The sequence below is a fragment of the Salvelinus namaycush genome, chromosome 9, assembly GCF_016432855.1.
Source record: "Salvelinus namaycush isolate Seneca chromosome 9, SaNama_1.0, whole genome shotgun sequence".
Taxonomy (NCBI): Eukaryota; Metazoa; Chordata; class Actinopteri; order Salmoniformes; family Salmonidae; genus Salvelinus; species Salvelinus namaycush.
Genome location: NC_052315.1, coordinates 24,819,777 through 24,835,633, shown reverse-complemented (window position 1 = coordinate 24,835,633; position 15,857 = coordinate 24,819,777). Strand labels below are relative to the sequence as shown.

The following is a 15,857-nucleotide window of genomic DNA, read 5'->3' as shown; positions in this document are numbered from 1 at the left end:
TTATTTATTTCCACAGTAAAACAAGTCCTGTATCGACATAACCTGAAAGGCCGCTCAGCAAGGAAGAAGCCACTGCTCCAAAACCGCCATAAAAAAGCCAGACTACGGTTTGCAACTGCACATGGGGACAAAGATCAAAATAAATCTGTTTGGCCATAATGACCATCGTTATGTTTGGAGGAAAAAGGGTGATGCTTGCAAGCCGAAGAACACCATCCCAACCGTGAAGCATGAGGTGGCAGCATCATGTTGTGGGGGTGCTTTTCTACAGGAGGGACTGGTGCACTTCACAAAAAAGATGGCATCATGAGGCAGGAAAATTATGTGGATATATTGAAGCAATATCTCAAGACATCAGTCAGGAAGTTAAAGCTTGGTCGCAAATGGGTCTTCTAAATGGACAATGACCCCAAGCATACTTCCAAAGTTGTGGCAAAATGGCTTAAGTACAACAAAGTCAAGGTATTGGACTGGCCATCACAAAGCCCTGACTTCAATCTCATAGAAAATGTGTGGGCAAAACTGAAAAAGCGTGTGCGAGCAAGGACGCCTACAAACCTGACTCAGTTACACCAGCTCGGTCAGGAGCCAAATTCACCCAACTTATTGTGGGAAGCTTGTGGAAGGATACCCGAAACGTTTGACCCAAATTAAACAATTTATAGGCAATGCTACCAAATACTAATTGAGTGTATGTAAACTTCTGACCCACTGGGAATGTGATGAAAGAAATAAAAGCTGAAATAAATCATTCTCTCTACTATTATTCTGACATTTCACATTCTTAAAATAAAGTGGTGATCCTAACTGACCTAAGGCAGGGAATTCTTACTTGGATTAAATGTCAGGAATTGTGGAAAAACTGAGTTCAAATGTATTTGGCTAAGGTGTATGTAAACTTCCAATTTCAACTGTATGTAAATGTGATATTTTTGTTATTTATCCTTTATAAATTTGCAAAAATTTGTAAAAACCTGTTTTTACTTTGTCATTATGAGCTGTTATGTGTAGATTGATGAGGAACAAAAACTATTTAGTACATTTTAAATAAGGCTGTAACGTAACAAAATGTGGAAAAAGTCAAGGGGTCTGGATACTTTCCGAATGCACTGTACGTACACTTACAGACACATCGATCCTGGTCTTTCCACTGCCCTAAATTTTGACACAACTTGGTCCTCACTAAGATTCTGTAATGAGATTTCAGACACTGAGAGAGAGAGAGAAAAGTCAGGGGTGATGGTGTGGCAGTAATTTATAAACATTAAAGATTCATGACTAACTTCTCGGGAGGTGTCACACCCTGTGTCACAGAGCTGAGCACAGCGCTAGGCTTATTCATCACCTGCATAGTGAGGAAGGAGAGGAAGGGACACGTTATGTTTAGACTCCCAGCATTCAGTGTGAGCTTCACGTTTCTCTGTCCTTGATAGTGTAGCTAGGTACAGATGTAGGATCTTAATTTGAGCCAGTTTGCTACAGCAGGAAAATAATCCTGCAGCAACAGGAAATGCCAATTATTATGTCGATTAGAAATCATGGATATTTTTTGTAGGGGTTGATACATTTTACGTTAGGGCAAATTAAGTCTGGCATTTTAAAGTGGAAATTACAAACTTTTGAAGCCTTTTTAAACCTTGAATACACTACAAGTTTGCATTTCTTGTTGTGCAGGAAAATTCTCATCAACAAAAGATTGATCATATTAAGATCCTACATGTGTATGTGTATCAAACGGAGTGTGTTCATCAATATCCCCAAGGTTATAGCCCGTATGCAGAGCATTGATGGGTACAACATCCCTATCCCTCCACTGCTCTCACCATCTCTCAGCCCAGAAAAGGGAGAGTCATCACTCTCGGCTGTTTTCCATTGAGATGCTAAAAAATAAAGGTATCTTACTGTATCATAGCAATCAAGGAGCCAAGAGTTGTGCATCATGGGATTGATGCGGTCGTACAAAAACAACTTAATTAAGTGAGGTTTTACAGGGCCACCCAAAGGCCAGGAGTTATCTTTGAAACCAATCACAGAGGACAACCCACCTCTGAACTTGCTCTTTAAACACATAATAGTCCATTTAATCTGGAGCAATTATGTGTCGCTCTGGTTAACTGCTTCAGGGATGTTCTCTTGACATTTGAGAATCACTCGGTGCCTGGAAAACACTGTCCATTACCGGAACACTATGTACTTTATGTACCTTGTTCTGGTCGGGTTGGGTTTTTGATGGCTTTCATGTTTCATCCAACCTCTGAAGGTTGTCTGGAAAAGGAAAGGAAAGTGACTTGGATTGAGTTGCCTGTATAGCAGTCAGTGTGCCCTCTTAGTCTCAGTGTCAACATACAGCGTTGTAAACAAATGCCTCCATTCCCCAACCTCCTTACCTTGTCCCTCTTTGTCATTCTGACAGGGGCGAGCACTGCCAGCTTGCAGCACAACATTGTGTGAAAGACTGCCAATGTATCTGTGTGATGTGCCATATAAGAGGAAGGACAAAGGAGAGACTTCAGTATCTAATGCAAATTTAATCTCAACCCCAGAGATGTTTTTTTATATTGTCATGTTATTCCTTGGACAATGGCTTGTCACTGCTTCTTTCGGTTTTTAGCAGGACTGTCGCCTTGGTGCCGGCTGTTGTTTCTTGAAGCCGCGTGGGCATGGGCACCACATGCCAGGGCAGCAGGGGATCAGGAGGACCTGTACCGAGTGGGCACAGGGCTGTCACGAGAGAGAGAGAGAAAGAGAGAATATATAAAATATAGAGAGCGAGGCGGCTGCTTTCCAGCCAGTCAGCCAACACTCCGACATTTTCCTATCCTGCCCTGACCCTGTAATTCCTCTCTGTGGATTAGTGTTGTAATGAGAGCAGGGCCTGCTAGATTCTCGGTAGCAGTGATGTAGTCTTGACACAGACACACAACTGTGTCCTCAACATTACACCTTTTCCAAATTTCAACTGTAATTATCCAGTCACATTAACAAAGACATAACATTCACAACAATGACATACACATACGAGTGTATAAAACATTAGGAACACCTGCTCTTTCAATGACATGACCAAAGGAATCCATATGAAAGCTTATTGATGTCACCACTTCAATCAGTGAAGATGAAGAGAAGGAGACATGTTAAAGAAGGATTTTTAAGCCTTGAGTTAATTGAGACATGGATTGTGTATGTGTGCTATTCAGAGGGTGAATGGGCAAGACAAAAGATTTAAGTGCCTTTGCAAAGGGTATGGTAGTAGGTGCCAAGCGCACCGATTTGAGTGTGTCAAGAACTGAAATACTGCTGGGTTTTTTACCATCAACTGTTTCCCTTGTGTATCAAGATTGGTCCACCACCAAAAGGACATCCAGCCAACTTGACATAACTGTGGGAAGCATTGGAGTCAACATGGGCCAGTATTCCTGTGGAATGCTTTCGACAATCTTGCAAAATCTTGCAGCTTGCTCTTACACCAGTGTCCCTGTTCATACCCTATGTATACCCTATTCTTATACCAGTGTCCCCATTCATACCTTATTTATAAACTATTCTTACACCAGTGTGCCTATTCATACCCTATTTATACCATATTATTACACCTGTGTCCCTATTCATACCCTATTTATACCCTATTCTTAGGGTATAAATAGGGTATAGTCCATTTTACAGTTGAGTGATCCAAACCATTCTTCTCCCCCATCTGCTCTGTGAGTGATTCTGTCTTTTTGTTGTCTCTGGCTAATGTATTGTAAACACATGCATGAAGTCTTAGGCTTTCACGTTGCTCATGCAGGAGTTGTGTGTGTGTATGTGTTGGCGGGCGTTGTGGCAGCATTATGTTGGCATGTGTCCCGCTGAATGAACAGCCAGAGGGAGGTGCACTCACATGGGTTACTGCAGCTACAGATGTAGGATCTTAATTTGATCACCCTATTGCAGTAGAACTGTCATGAAATTCAGGAATTTGTAGTGTATTTGAGTTTCTACAGAACTGCTCATAGTGTGTTAGAGGTGCAAGAGAGAAAAGCCACTAATCCATACCACTTCCTACATTTACATACAGAGTACACACATTTTCCATACTGTCAGAGAATTACTCATAGTGTGTTAGTCACGAAGCATGACACTTTTTCTTGTTTCTGCACGTTCTGAGACGAAAATTTGATTCTGTAGTGTTTTGAAGATGGAAAATAACATGTCAAAAGGTACTGGCTGAATCAACAATAGGTTGAAAAGTTAATAAATAGGTTTGCTCCATGAAAGTATTGTCATCTTTCATCTCATCTCTCTCTCCGTCTCTTTCTTTTCATATCTCTGTAGCTCTCTCTTCCAAGTTTCCTGCCCTTTTCTACTGCCCCAAGTATTCATCTAACATGGAAAGCTAGAGTCAATTAGAGCAGTGATGGACATAAAATAATGAAAATAAATTAAATTAAACAAATGACTTATTGTTACTTATTGTTCAAGGTTATAACAATCTCATGCTGCTGTTCGGTTGTAATTCCATCCAAGTGTGTCTACAACCAAATAGAATGAGAAAGAAAGAATGAGACACAGAACCTGAATTGATAACTGCATCTAAAGACTGTTAGACTCAAAGGTCTGGTTGCTGTGTCAATGTTAGATAGCCTTCTTTCCTAATCTACTTTCCAGAACAACCCAGTGTCAATGTATGTCCTTCCTTCCTTTCACCAATCAGTAGAGAGGGGGATATAGGAAGCCTACTGTAAAAATAGTTGGCTGGTATGCCCTCACCCATCTGAGCGGTCGGCTGTGAATGCCCTCACCCGCTAGTACACTTATGCTGACTGTGATTTGGGTTCTGACCCTCCACAGGATGTCCGGTAAGAACAATGCTGATACTTCTCCTTTCGGGATATGTATTTCCTTTTCCTCTTCACCAACACACATTAAGCACACACACACTTTTGGTCATATACCATGAATCTTGACTGGGAGTGAATCTTGTGTGGCAGACAACGGAGTTTGGTCAAGACATTTACACAGATCAGACACGGACAGAGTTGGAGTAGCTCGATTTCAAGGGTGTTTATTTAAATAACAAACAAAAATAAAATAATCTCCTCCAGGAGACCTCCTCCGGGATACCGTCTTCTGGGCTCCGGGGTCTTGCTGTATCCTGGGGGAACCAAACTGAGCTCCCTCCGTTATCCCTGGGACTGAGCACGACTATACAGGGGTAACCTCTCTTCCCCCAGTCCCCTCTCCCGTGTGCTGCCCTTCTGGCAGCTTTATGGGACTCATCCAGCTGGTGAGCAATCAGGCCCTTGATTACTCACAAAGCACAATCAGCCCCAATTAGTCCTGGCAGGAGAGCCCATCGAGACCTGGCACATCCAGCAGAGGGAGCCATCGCCTCGTGATGTCGACTCCGTCTGTCACCAGGCCTCGATGATTCTCCCCCTGGTGGCTGACCTGCTGTACGCCACACTTGGTGGAATACTACTTGTGTTAATCCAAATTAATTATAGTTCTATAAGGAAAAAACATGCACAACAAAACAGTATCAGTAAAGTGTCATAATTACGCAATAAAAATAATGCTATATAAACATGAATGAATAAGAATAATATTACACTATTTAAATACAGCTATAAACAGAGCAGCATAAACATTAACCTGAAGATGAACCTCTTGTAGGAGAAAGAGAAACCAATTACTAAGACCGACAAGATAAAGATTTATGGCACCCCCTCTGGCCTATATTAGCATCCACTAAAAGGCCTCTAACCTAAAGGGCCTAGTCTCTGCAGGACACAGTTGTCACAGAACAGGTGGATGTCCCTGAGGGAAGCCGGGGAGTCCATCTCTGGGCTGGTGTGGCACCTTGGAAGGGCTGGTCTGGAAGTTCTCTCTCCGACTCTGAGGTGATGTACCCCAGTAGGTCGTATTGCTATCCAGGACCTTGTAAATAGTGTGCATGGTAACTGTTGGACTTGTACGACTGGCGGGACTTGTACAACAGGGTGTCGGACTGACAGTGCAAGCTTACCCCAAGGAATGTTCGCTTGCCCCTGTGCAATCTAGAGTTCGGCGCAGATTGACCTGGCTTCAGAAGGGAGATTACTGGTCACCGACGGGACAAGGCTTGTCCATTGTCGCAGGTTGAAGCCTCCCTCGGCTCGTAGTGTACGAATCTTGTCCACAAGGACCTTGGCATCTTTCTTGTCAGTCAGGCTTTGCAAACAGTTGTCCATGTAGAAGGACTTCTCTATCGACTCTCTTGTCTTCTCCAGACCAACCTCACCATTGGTGGAACATCCCACGAATGTCACTGTTGATGGCAACAGAGTGATCTCTAAGTCTGAGGAGCACTGCAAGTAGAGAGGGGCCCAGCATGGGTCCTGGGAGCAGGAGCTTGTTAATGTGGTCCCCTTTGTACTGGAACGAGCAGTTGAATACCACAAAATTCTTGCCGTTATGCTGTGGTGTGGGATTTACCAGCTAATGGCTGTGTCGTCTTCAGCGCCTGGCACTAGCTTGATGGCGTAGCTGGCCTGCTCCAACTTCTGAATTTTCGCTTTGAATGCTACTTTGAATGCTTGCTCTAGTGACTTCGCCAGCCTCTTCTCTGTGATGTGAGCAGTGGGAGCACAGCTTCCTTAAGGGCTTGCAGCTGGGGCATGTTCTTGATGCAAAGGAGGGGAGTCGCGTAACGTTGGACTCCATCCACTTCAATTCTCACTGTTCTGGCGTACAGCAGGTCTATCGCCTCCTGATCCTGGTGAGATCTGGTGCTGATCTTCTTGCTGCGCCATGGCAGTACATCCATCTGCCACAACTTCTCAACCTGACTGAACAGGTCAGCGGATTGGAACAGCGTAGAGGTGACATAGCATTGTTGGTCAGAGAGGCTGTATTTCAGTCCCTGCGCAGTGCTCTGCAGCCCAGGAGGGTCTTAATGCCAGCTGGGCTACCTGGTGGGCCCAGCCGGACTGGTTCCACTGGTGTGATCAGGTGGGGGTGCATTCCAGGTGACTACCTTATGAAGCTGGTTGAGAGATTGCAAAGAGTGTGCAAAACTGTAATCAAGGCAAAGGGTGGCTACTTTGAAGAATCTAAAATATATTTTGATTTGTTTAACTTCTAGTTCCTCCCAAACCCGGATCCGGGAGCACCCCCATCAGTAAAAAAGCTGACTAGCATAGCCTAGCATAGCGTCACAAGTAAATACTAGCATCTAAATATCATTAAATCACAAGTCCAAGACACCAGATGAAACATACACATCTTGTGAATTCAGCCATCATTTCTGATTTTTAAAATGTTTTACAGGGAAGACACAATATGTAAATCTATTAGCTAACCAAGTTAGCAAAAGACACCACTTTTTTTACTCCACCATTTTTTTACTGCATCAGTAGCTATCACAAATTCGACCAAATAAAGATATAAATAGCCACTAACCAAGAAACAACTTCATCAGATGACAGTCTGATAACATATTTATTGTATAGCATATGTTTTGTTAGAAAAATGTGCATATTTCAGGTATAAATCATAGTTTACCATTGCAGCCACCATCACAACTCTCACCAAAGCAACTAGAATAACTACAGAGACCATCATGTATTAGCTAATTACTCATCATAAAACATTTCTTAAAAATACACAGTGTACAGCAAATGAAAGACACAGATCTTGTGAATCCAGCCAATATTTCAGATGTTCTAAGTGTTTTACAGCGAAAACACAATATAGCATTATATTAGCTTACCACAATAGCCAGAAACACAACACCATTTACCAGCAGCAAAGGTTAGCGATCGTAACAAACAGGCAAAAGATATATAATTTTTGACTAACCTTGATATTCTTCATCAGATGACAGTCCTGTAACATCATATTACACAATGCATATAGGGTTTGTTCGAAAATGTGCATATTTAGCGGCACAAATCGTGGTTATACAATGTGATTAGTGGCCAAAACTTCAAGCAATCTGTCCGGCGCCATCTTGGAGAGGCACCTATTCTAATCGATAAGTAATCATAAACTTGACTAAAAAAATACAGGTTGGACAGCAAATGAAAGATACATTAGTTCTTAATGCAACCGCTGTGTTAGATTTTTAAAATTAACGTTACTGCGCAATACAGCGTGCGCTAAAGCGAGACCGCACCGAAATTCATGGCGGAATTATTATTTGACATTTGTCAACATAAATACGAATTAACAGCATAAAGACTGCTTACTATTTGCTGAGCTTCCATCAGAATCTTGGGCAAGGTGTCCTTTCTCCAGAACAATCGTCTTTTGGTTGAAAGATGTCCTCTTCTCCTGTAGAAATAGCAGCTAACGCTAGCCATCCACTGGAGAGGTGTCCAACTAGCGATAGCGCGTCACAAAGAAATCCCAGAAAATCGCAATAAACTGATATAAACTGCTATAAGTCGGTTTAAATTAACTACCTTATGATGTCTTTAACACCTATAACGAATAAAAACATGACCGGAGATATAGAACTGCTAAAACGAAAGCTTTTCAGGATGCCATTGTGATGTCCCTCTTGCGCCAGGCGCCCCGTTGAAATGAACGGTACTTCCGTTCCATGAGCTTTTATAGTGCCCCAGATGGTGCAATCCACTCCATTCAAATTCTCACCGCTTACTGACATCTAGAGGAAGGCGTATGCAGTGCATGTAGCCCCATAGCTTACATGGGGACTTATAAACTGACCCTAGAACAGGGACCTCGATTTCAGAAATCTCACTTCCTGACAGGAAATGTGCTGCAGAATGAGTTCTGTTTCACTCAGAGAAATAATTCAAACGGTTTTAGAAACTAGAGAGTGTTTTCTATCCAATAGTAATAATAATATGCATATTGTACGAGCAAGAATTGAGTAAGAGGCAGTTTCATTTGGGAACGAATTTTTACAAAGTCGAAATGGCTCCCCCCTATTGACAAAAGGTTAACACTTTTTTGGTTACTAGATGATTCCATATGTGTTATTTCATAGTTCTGATGTCTTCACTATTATTCTACAATGTAGAAAATAGAACAAATAACGAAAAACCCTTGAATGTGTAGGTGTGTCCAAAATGTTGACTAGTAATGTACATCTGTTTTTCTTTTCTTTTTAAGATGTCTCTTTCCCTTTGTCCGGCTGCTCTCCCGTAAAATGCTCTCAAGTTTTAGGAGGATGTGTTTTGTGTACAGGCTGGTGGCTGATTCTTGATCTATACTAATTATCCTTCCCGCCGTCTTGATAAAGTGCAGAAGCTTGACTTGGGCTTGGGCTCACGTGTTTCCAAACACGAATATCAGACCAAAGAACAGAACACTCAGCAAGACAGATTTATAGAACATTTGTAAGATATGGTGGTCAAAATGGTTCAATTTGCATGAAATAACTTTTTCTGTTTCAATTTCTTAATCTTTGACAAAGGCACAGTCATTGAATTTCAGTTTGTTGTCTATTCCGATTCCCAGGTATTTGTGTGCGGTGAATCAACTGATTCCCCATTGATTTTTGTAGGTGTAGTGGAGTTTTGTTCTTTCTGAAATCAATTTCCATCTCTTTTGTTTTCTTAACGTTTACTTCAAGAAAGTTATCTGCACACCACTGGATACATTTTTTGGTCTGGGTGGAGGAAACCCACAACAGTGGTGTTGTCACGCTCTGACCTTAGATATCTATGTTTTCTTTATATTTTGGTTAGGTCAGAGTGTGACGAGGGTGGGTATGCTAGTTTTTGTATTGTCTAGGGTTTTTGTAGTTCTAGGGGTTTTGTAGGTCTAGGTATTCGTATGTCTATGGTGGCCTAATGTGGTTCCCAATCAGAGGCAGCTGTTTATCGTTGTCTCTGATTGGGGATCATATTTAGGTAGCCATTTTCCCTTTTGTGTTCGTGGGTTCTTGTCTATGTGTAGTTGCCTGTCAGCACTCATTTGTATAGCTTCATGGTTCGTTTTGTTGTTTTGTTAGTTTGTTCAGTGTTCATTCTTTTAACCTTTCTGCGCACAGATCCCGATTGCGGGATAATTTCCCTAAACAACCGCTGAATTGCAGGGCGCCAAATTCAAAAATATTACAAAAAATATTTATAATCATGCAATCACAAGTGAAATATACCAAAACACAGCTTAGTTTGTTGTTAATCCACCTATCGTGTCAGATTTTGAAAATATGCTTTACAGAGAAAGAAATCCAAGCTTTTGTGAGTTTATCAATCAATGCTACAACAGCTAGCCCCAAATTAGCATGGTCACGAAAGTCAGAAAAGCAATAAAATTAATTGCTTACCTTTGATAATCTTCGGATGTTTGCATTCACGAGACTCCCAGTTACACAATAAATGTTATTTTTGTTCGATAAATATTACTTTTATAACAAAAAAACACCATTTGGGTTGCGAGTTATGTTCAGAAAACTACAGCCTCGTTCCGGTGCTGAAAGGCAGAAGAAAATTGCCAAACGTATCAGATACAAAAATATTACAAAAAATATTTAGAATCATGCAATCACAAGTGAAATATACCAAAACACAGCTTAGCCTGTTGTTAATCCAGCTATCGTGTCAGATTTTGAAAATGTGCTTTGCAACGAAAGCAATCTAAGCTTTTGTGAATGTTTCAATCAATGCTAGAACAGTTAGCCTTATATTAGCTTGGTTAGCTTGGTCACGAAAGTCAGAAAAGCAATAAAATTAATCGCTTACCTTTGATAATCTTCGGATGTTTGCATTCACGAGACTCCCAGTTACACAACAAATGTTATTTTTGTTCGATAAATATTACTTTTATCACAAAAAAACGCCATTTTGGTTTCGCGTTATTTTGCGAAAACTACAGCCTCGTTCCGTTCGACGAAAATTCCAAAAAGTATCCGTAATGGAATAGAAACGAGTCAAATGTTTTTTATAATCAATCCTCAGGTTGTTTTTAACAAACATAATCGATAATATTTCAACCGGACCGTAACCTATTCAATAAGAGAGAAAAGGAAAATGGAGAGCTCCCCTCTGGCGCGCAGGCACTATTCAGAGGACACCTGACTACTTTTGAAAAATCTTGTTCATTTTTCCAAAAAAAAGCCTGAAACTATGTCTAAAGCCTGGTCACAGCCTGAGGAAGCCATTGGAAAAATGAATCTGGTTGATACCCCTTTAAATGGAAGAAAGACTGGCCAGGAAACACAGATTAAAAAAAATATATATCACTTCTGGGTTATATTTTCTCAGGTTTTCGCCTGCAGAATCAGTTTTGTTATACTCACAGACACTATTTTGACAGTTTTGGAAAATGTTGAGTGTTTTCTATCCTAATCTGTAAATTATATGCATATTCTATGATCTGGACCTGAGAAATAGTCCGTTTATTTGGGAACGCTATTTAAAAAATAAAAAAAATCAGAAGAAGTTAATAAATATAGAAGGTACACCTTGGTCCGATTCATACGACAAACGTGACAGAAGAACCCACCACAAAAGGACCAAGCAGCGTGTTAACGAGGAGCGGACATCCTGGGCCCGGGAGAAAGATGAGTGGAGGACATCCTGGACATGGGAGGAGGTCCAGGGGACAAGACCTTGCCATGGAAGCAGGTAGAGATAGCGCAGGAGGAACGGCGACGATACCACGGGACACGGTTAGCACGGAAGCCCGAGAGGCAGCCCCAAGTTTAAAAAATTTGGGGGCACACGAGGAGATTGGCTGATTCAGGTTGGAGACCTGAGCCAACGCCTCATGCTTACCGTGGGGAGCGTGTGACTGGTCAGACACCGTGTTACGCAGTGATACGCACGGTGTCTCCAGTTCGCATTCATAGCCCGGTGCGCTCTATTCCAGGTCCTCACATTTGCCGGGCTGGAATGGACATCCAGCCAGGACGGATGGTGCCGGCTCAGCGCTCCTGGTCTCCAGTACACCTCCTTGGACCAGGATATCCTGCGCCGGCTTTGCGTACTGTGTCTTCGGTGCATCTGCACAGCCCAGTGCGTCCTGCGCTAGCGCTCCGCACTTGCCGGGCTCAAGTGAGCATCCAGCCAGGACACATTGTGCCAGCTCTACGCTCCAGATCTCCAGTGCGCCTCCACAGTCCAGTACGTTCTGTGCCTCCTCTCCGCACTCGCCCTGAGATGCGTGTCATCAGCCTGGTACCACCAGTTCCGGCACCACGCATCAGGCTTCCAGTGCGTTTTCACAGTCCAGAGCTTCCGGCGACAGTTCCCAGTCCAAAGCTTCCGGCGACAGTTCCCAGTCCAGAGCTTCCGGCGACAGTTCCCAGTCTAGCGCTTCCGGCGACAGTTCCCAGTCCAGTGCTTCCGGCGACAGTTCCCAGTCCAGCGCTTCCGGCGACAGTTCCCAGTCCAGCGCTTCCGCCGACAGTTCCCATTCCGGAACCTCCAACGACGGGCCACAGTCCGGAACCTCCAACGATGGGCCACAGTCCGGAACCCCCACCGACGGTCCACAGTCCGGAATCTCCAGCGACGGTCCCCAGTCCGGGCTCTCCAGCGACGGGCCCCTGTACGGGGTCTCCAGCGACGGTCCCCATTCCGTGGTCTCCAGCGACGATCCCCAGCCCGGGGTCTCCAGCAACGGTCCCCAGCCCGGGGTCTCCAGCGACGATCCCCAGCCCGGGGTCTCCAGCAACGGTCCCCAGCCCGGGGTCTCCAGCGACGGTCCCCAGCCCGGGGTCTCCAGCGACGGTTCCCAGCCCGGGGTTTCCAGCGACGTTCCCCAGCCCGGGGTCTCCTGCGACGGTTCCCAGTCCGGGGCCTCCGACAATGATCCGCAGTCCAGAGCCTCCGGCGATGATCCATCGGGGGGGGGGGGGGGGGGGCTGGTATTAGGTATTTGTATGTCTATGGTGGCCTGATATGGTTCCCAATCAGAGTCAGCTGTTTATCGTCATATTTAGGTAGCCATTTTCCCTTTTGTGTTCGTGGGTTCTTGTCTATGTGTAGTTGCCTGTCAGCACTCGTTTGTATAGCTTCACGGTTCGTTTTGTTGTTTTGTTAGTTTGTTCAGTGTTCATTATTTTAATAAATATAGAATGTATGGATACAACGCTGCGCCTTCGTGACAGGTGTCATCTGCATTTTTTAAGAATTTGTGGGCTGTGTCAGTGGCTTGACAATCATTTGTGTATAGTGTGTACAGTGTGTAGAGTATGGGTGAAAGTACACATCCTTGAGGGGCTACCGCATTAACCATTCATGATGTAGAAATGGCGGAGTTAAACTTCACTTGTTTCACAAAGAAACTATGAATCCACTTGATCAGTAGAGAGTTGACACCCAAATTCACCAGCTTATCTACCAGTAGATGGGGTTGGATTGTGTTAAACGCGCTACTGAAGTTAATGAATAAAATTTTCTCTACACTATTTGCCTTTTCTAAATCTTCATAGATATTGTTCAGCATGACCAGTAACACATAATCAACACCCCTAGAGGCACGGAAGGCGAATTGGTTTGGATCTAATTGAAATGAGAGACCAGAGAGAATTTGTTTTTTGAATTGTTTTTTCAAAACATTTCATAGGTACAGATGTCAAGGCTACAGGGCATAAATCGTTCTTTTCTTTTGGCCTGTTGTTTTTAGGTACTGGGACAATCAGTGACGTCTTCGATTCATCTGGAATTATCCCACTGTCCAGTGACAGCTGGAACAACTTCTGTAAATGTAATAGGAGCTGGTCTGCGCATGCCTGAACTGCCTTCCTGCTGATGCCGTCTGGACCATATGATTATTGTGGGTTGACACGTTGAAAGTATTGCTTGACGTCCTTCACAGAGATCTGTATATCAACATCTGATATGCTTTCTATACGGTCCAAGTGTACTTTCTGCTGCGATATGAAATCACACGTCAAACCAACAATGAAAACTGTGCAAATAATTTCGAAAAGCAAGGTCTTTTCCGACTGTCATACAATGTGTCTTTGGTTTGTGATGGTTTGTAGCCCTTGCCAGGCTTTTCTACTGTCCTTGTCCTTGAAAAGGTTTTCTAATTCGTCTTTGTATGCTGCCTTGCACTCCTTGATTTTGCTTTTGAGTCGCGTCTGATTATTTTTGCTTTCCTCTTTACTGCCACCTGATTTAAAAAAAAAATGTTTTTAAGGAAGATGTTGACTTTCTTTTGGGGAAAAACGAGATCCTCACAGAAACAGATGTAGTCAGAGACAGTATCCGCTGCCTCATCCAAGTCGTTGGCGCTGTCCGTCAGGGTCGCCCAGTCAGTGGACTCAAAACAGTTCTGGAGGATTTCAGTAGCTTCATAGGTGGCCCTGGAGTGTCCCTGGAGTAACATCGTTCAGGGGAATATATGGGTCGCCTCAGGGTGTAGCAGCAAACCCGATGTTTCAGTGGAGACGTGCAATGCTCCGACCAGGAGGCAGGGTTGTCTTCCCTAATCGTACATGGGTCTCGCTGTCATACTGGATGTGGGACTTGATCTCTAGAAACTTCCTGTGTTATGCTACAGTACATGACCGAAAGTGTGTGGACACCTGCTCGTCGAACATCTCATTCCAAAATCATGGGCATTAATATGGAGTTGGTCCCCCTTTGCTGCTATAACAGCCTCTACTCTTCTGGGAAGGCTTTCCACTAGATGTTGGAACAATACTGCAGGGACTTGCTTCCATTCAGCCACAAGAGCATTAAGGAGGTCAGGCACTAATGTTGGGCGATTAGGCCTGGCTCGCAGTCAGCATTCCATGTCATCCCAAAGGTGTGCAATGGGGTTGAGGTCAGTGCTCTGTGCAGGCCAGTCGAGTTCTTCCAAACCGATCCCGACAAACCATTTCATGCTGAGACAGGATAGGGCCTTCCCCAAACTGTTGCCACAATGGTGTCAGTACAGAATCGTGTGTAATGTAATTGTATGCTGTAGCGTCAAGATTTCCCTTCACTGGAACTAAGCGGCCTGGCCTGAACCATGAAAAACAGCCCCAGACCATTATTCCACCTCCACCAAACTTGACAGTTGGCACTATGCATTCAGGCACGTAGCGTTATCCTGGCATCCGCCAAATCCAGATTCGTCCTTGTGGTGAAGCGTGATTCATCACTCCAGAGATCGCGTTCCCATTGCTCCAGTGTCAAATGGTAGCAAGCTTTACACCACTCAAGCCAACGCTTGGCATTGTGCATGGTGATCTTAGGCTTGTGTCTGGATGCTTGGCCATGGAAACCCATTTCAATGAGCTCCCGATGAACAGTTCTTGTGCTGACGTTGCTTCTGGAGGCAGTTTGGAACTCGTTAGTAAGTGTTGCAACCGAGGACAGACAATTTTTATGTGCTTCAGCACTCTGCTGTCCCGTTCTGTGAGCTTGTGTGGCCTACCACTTCACGGCTGAGCCGTTGTTGCTCAAATACGTTTCCACTTCACAATAACAGCACTTACAGTTGACCGAGGCAGCTGTAAGAGGGCAGAAATTTTACGAACAGACTTGTTATAAAGGTGGCATCCTATGACGGTGCCACGTTGAAAGTCTCTGAGCTCTTCAGTAAGGCCATTCTACTGCCAATGTTTGTCTATGGAGATTGCGTGGCTGTGTGCTCAATTTTATACACCTGTCAGCACCTGTCAGTGTTGCTGAAATAGTCGAATCCACTAATTTGAAGGGGTGCCACCTAGTTTTGTGTATATATAGTGTATGTAGTATATATTTTATATTTTCTCACTGCAACCGCCAACCACAGGAAGACTCAGGAGCCCGGTCTCAATGAGTGTAGACAGCCTGCTGCTGCCGCTCTGCTAATCACCACATTGGGGGAGGAGAGGTAGGGAGCCCACGTAGGTAACTGGGGGGCCCTGCCTTGGTTGGGTAACTGATCAATACAAATAATAAAATAAACTGCATAATAAAGGAATGTGACTGGTC

At 43.8% G+C, this 15,857-nt stretch overlaps 1 protein-coding gene across 1 annotated transcript in view; it reads left to right on the top strand.

Moving 5' to 3' along the window:
• Positions 1 to 15,857, top strand: part of LOC120053208 (cadherin-13-like) — a 497,821-nt gene that overhangs the window by 21,717 nt on the left and 460,247 nt on the right. The gene's annotated exons all lie outside the window — the stretch shown is intronic.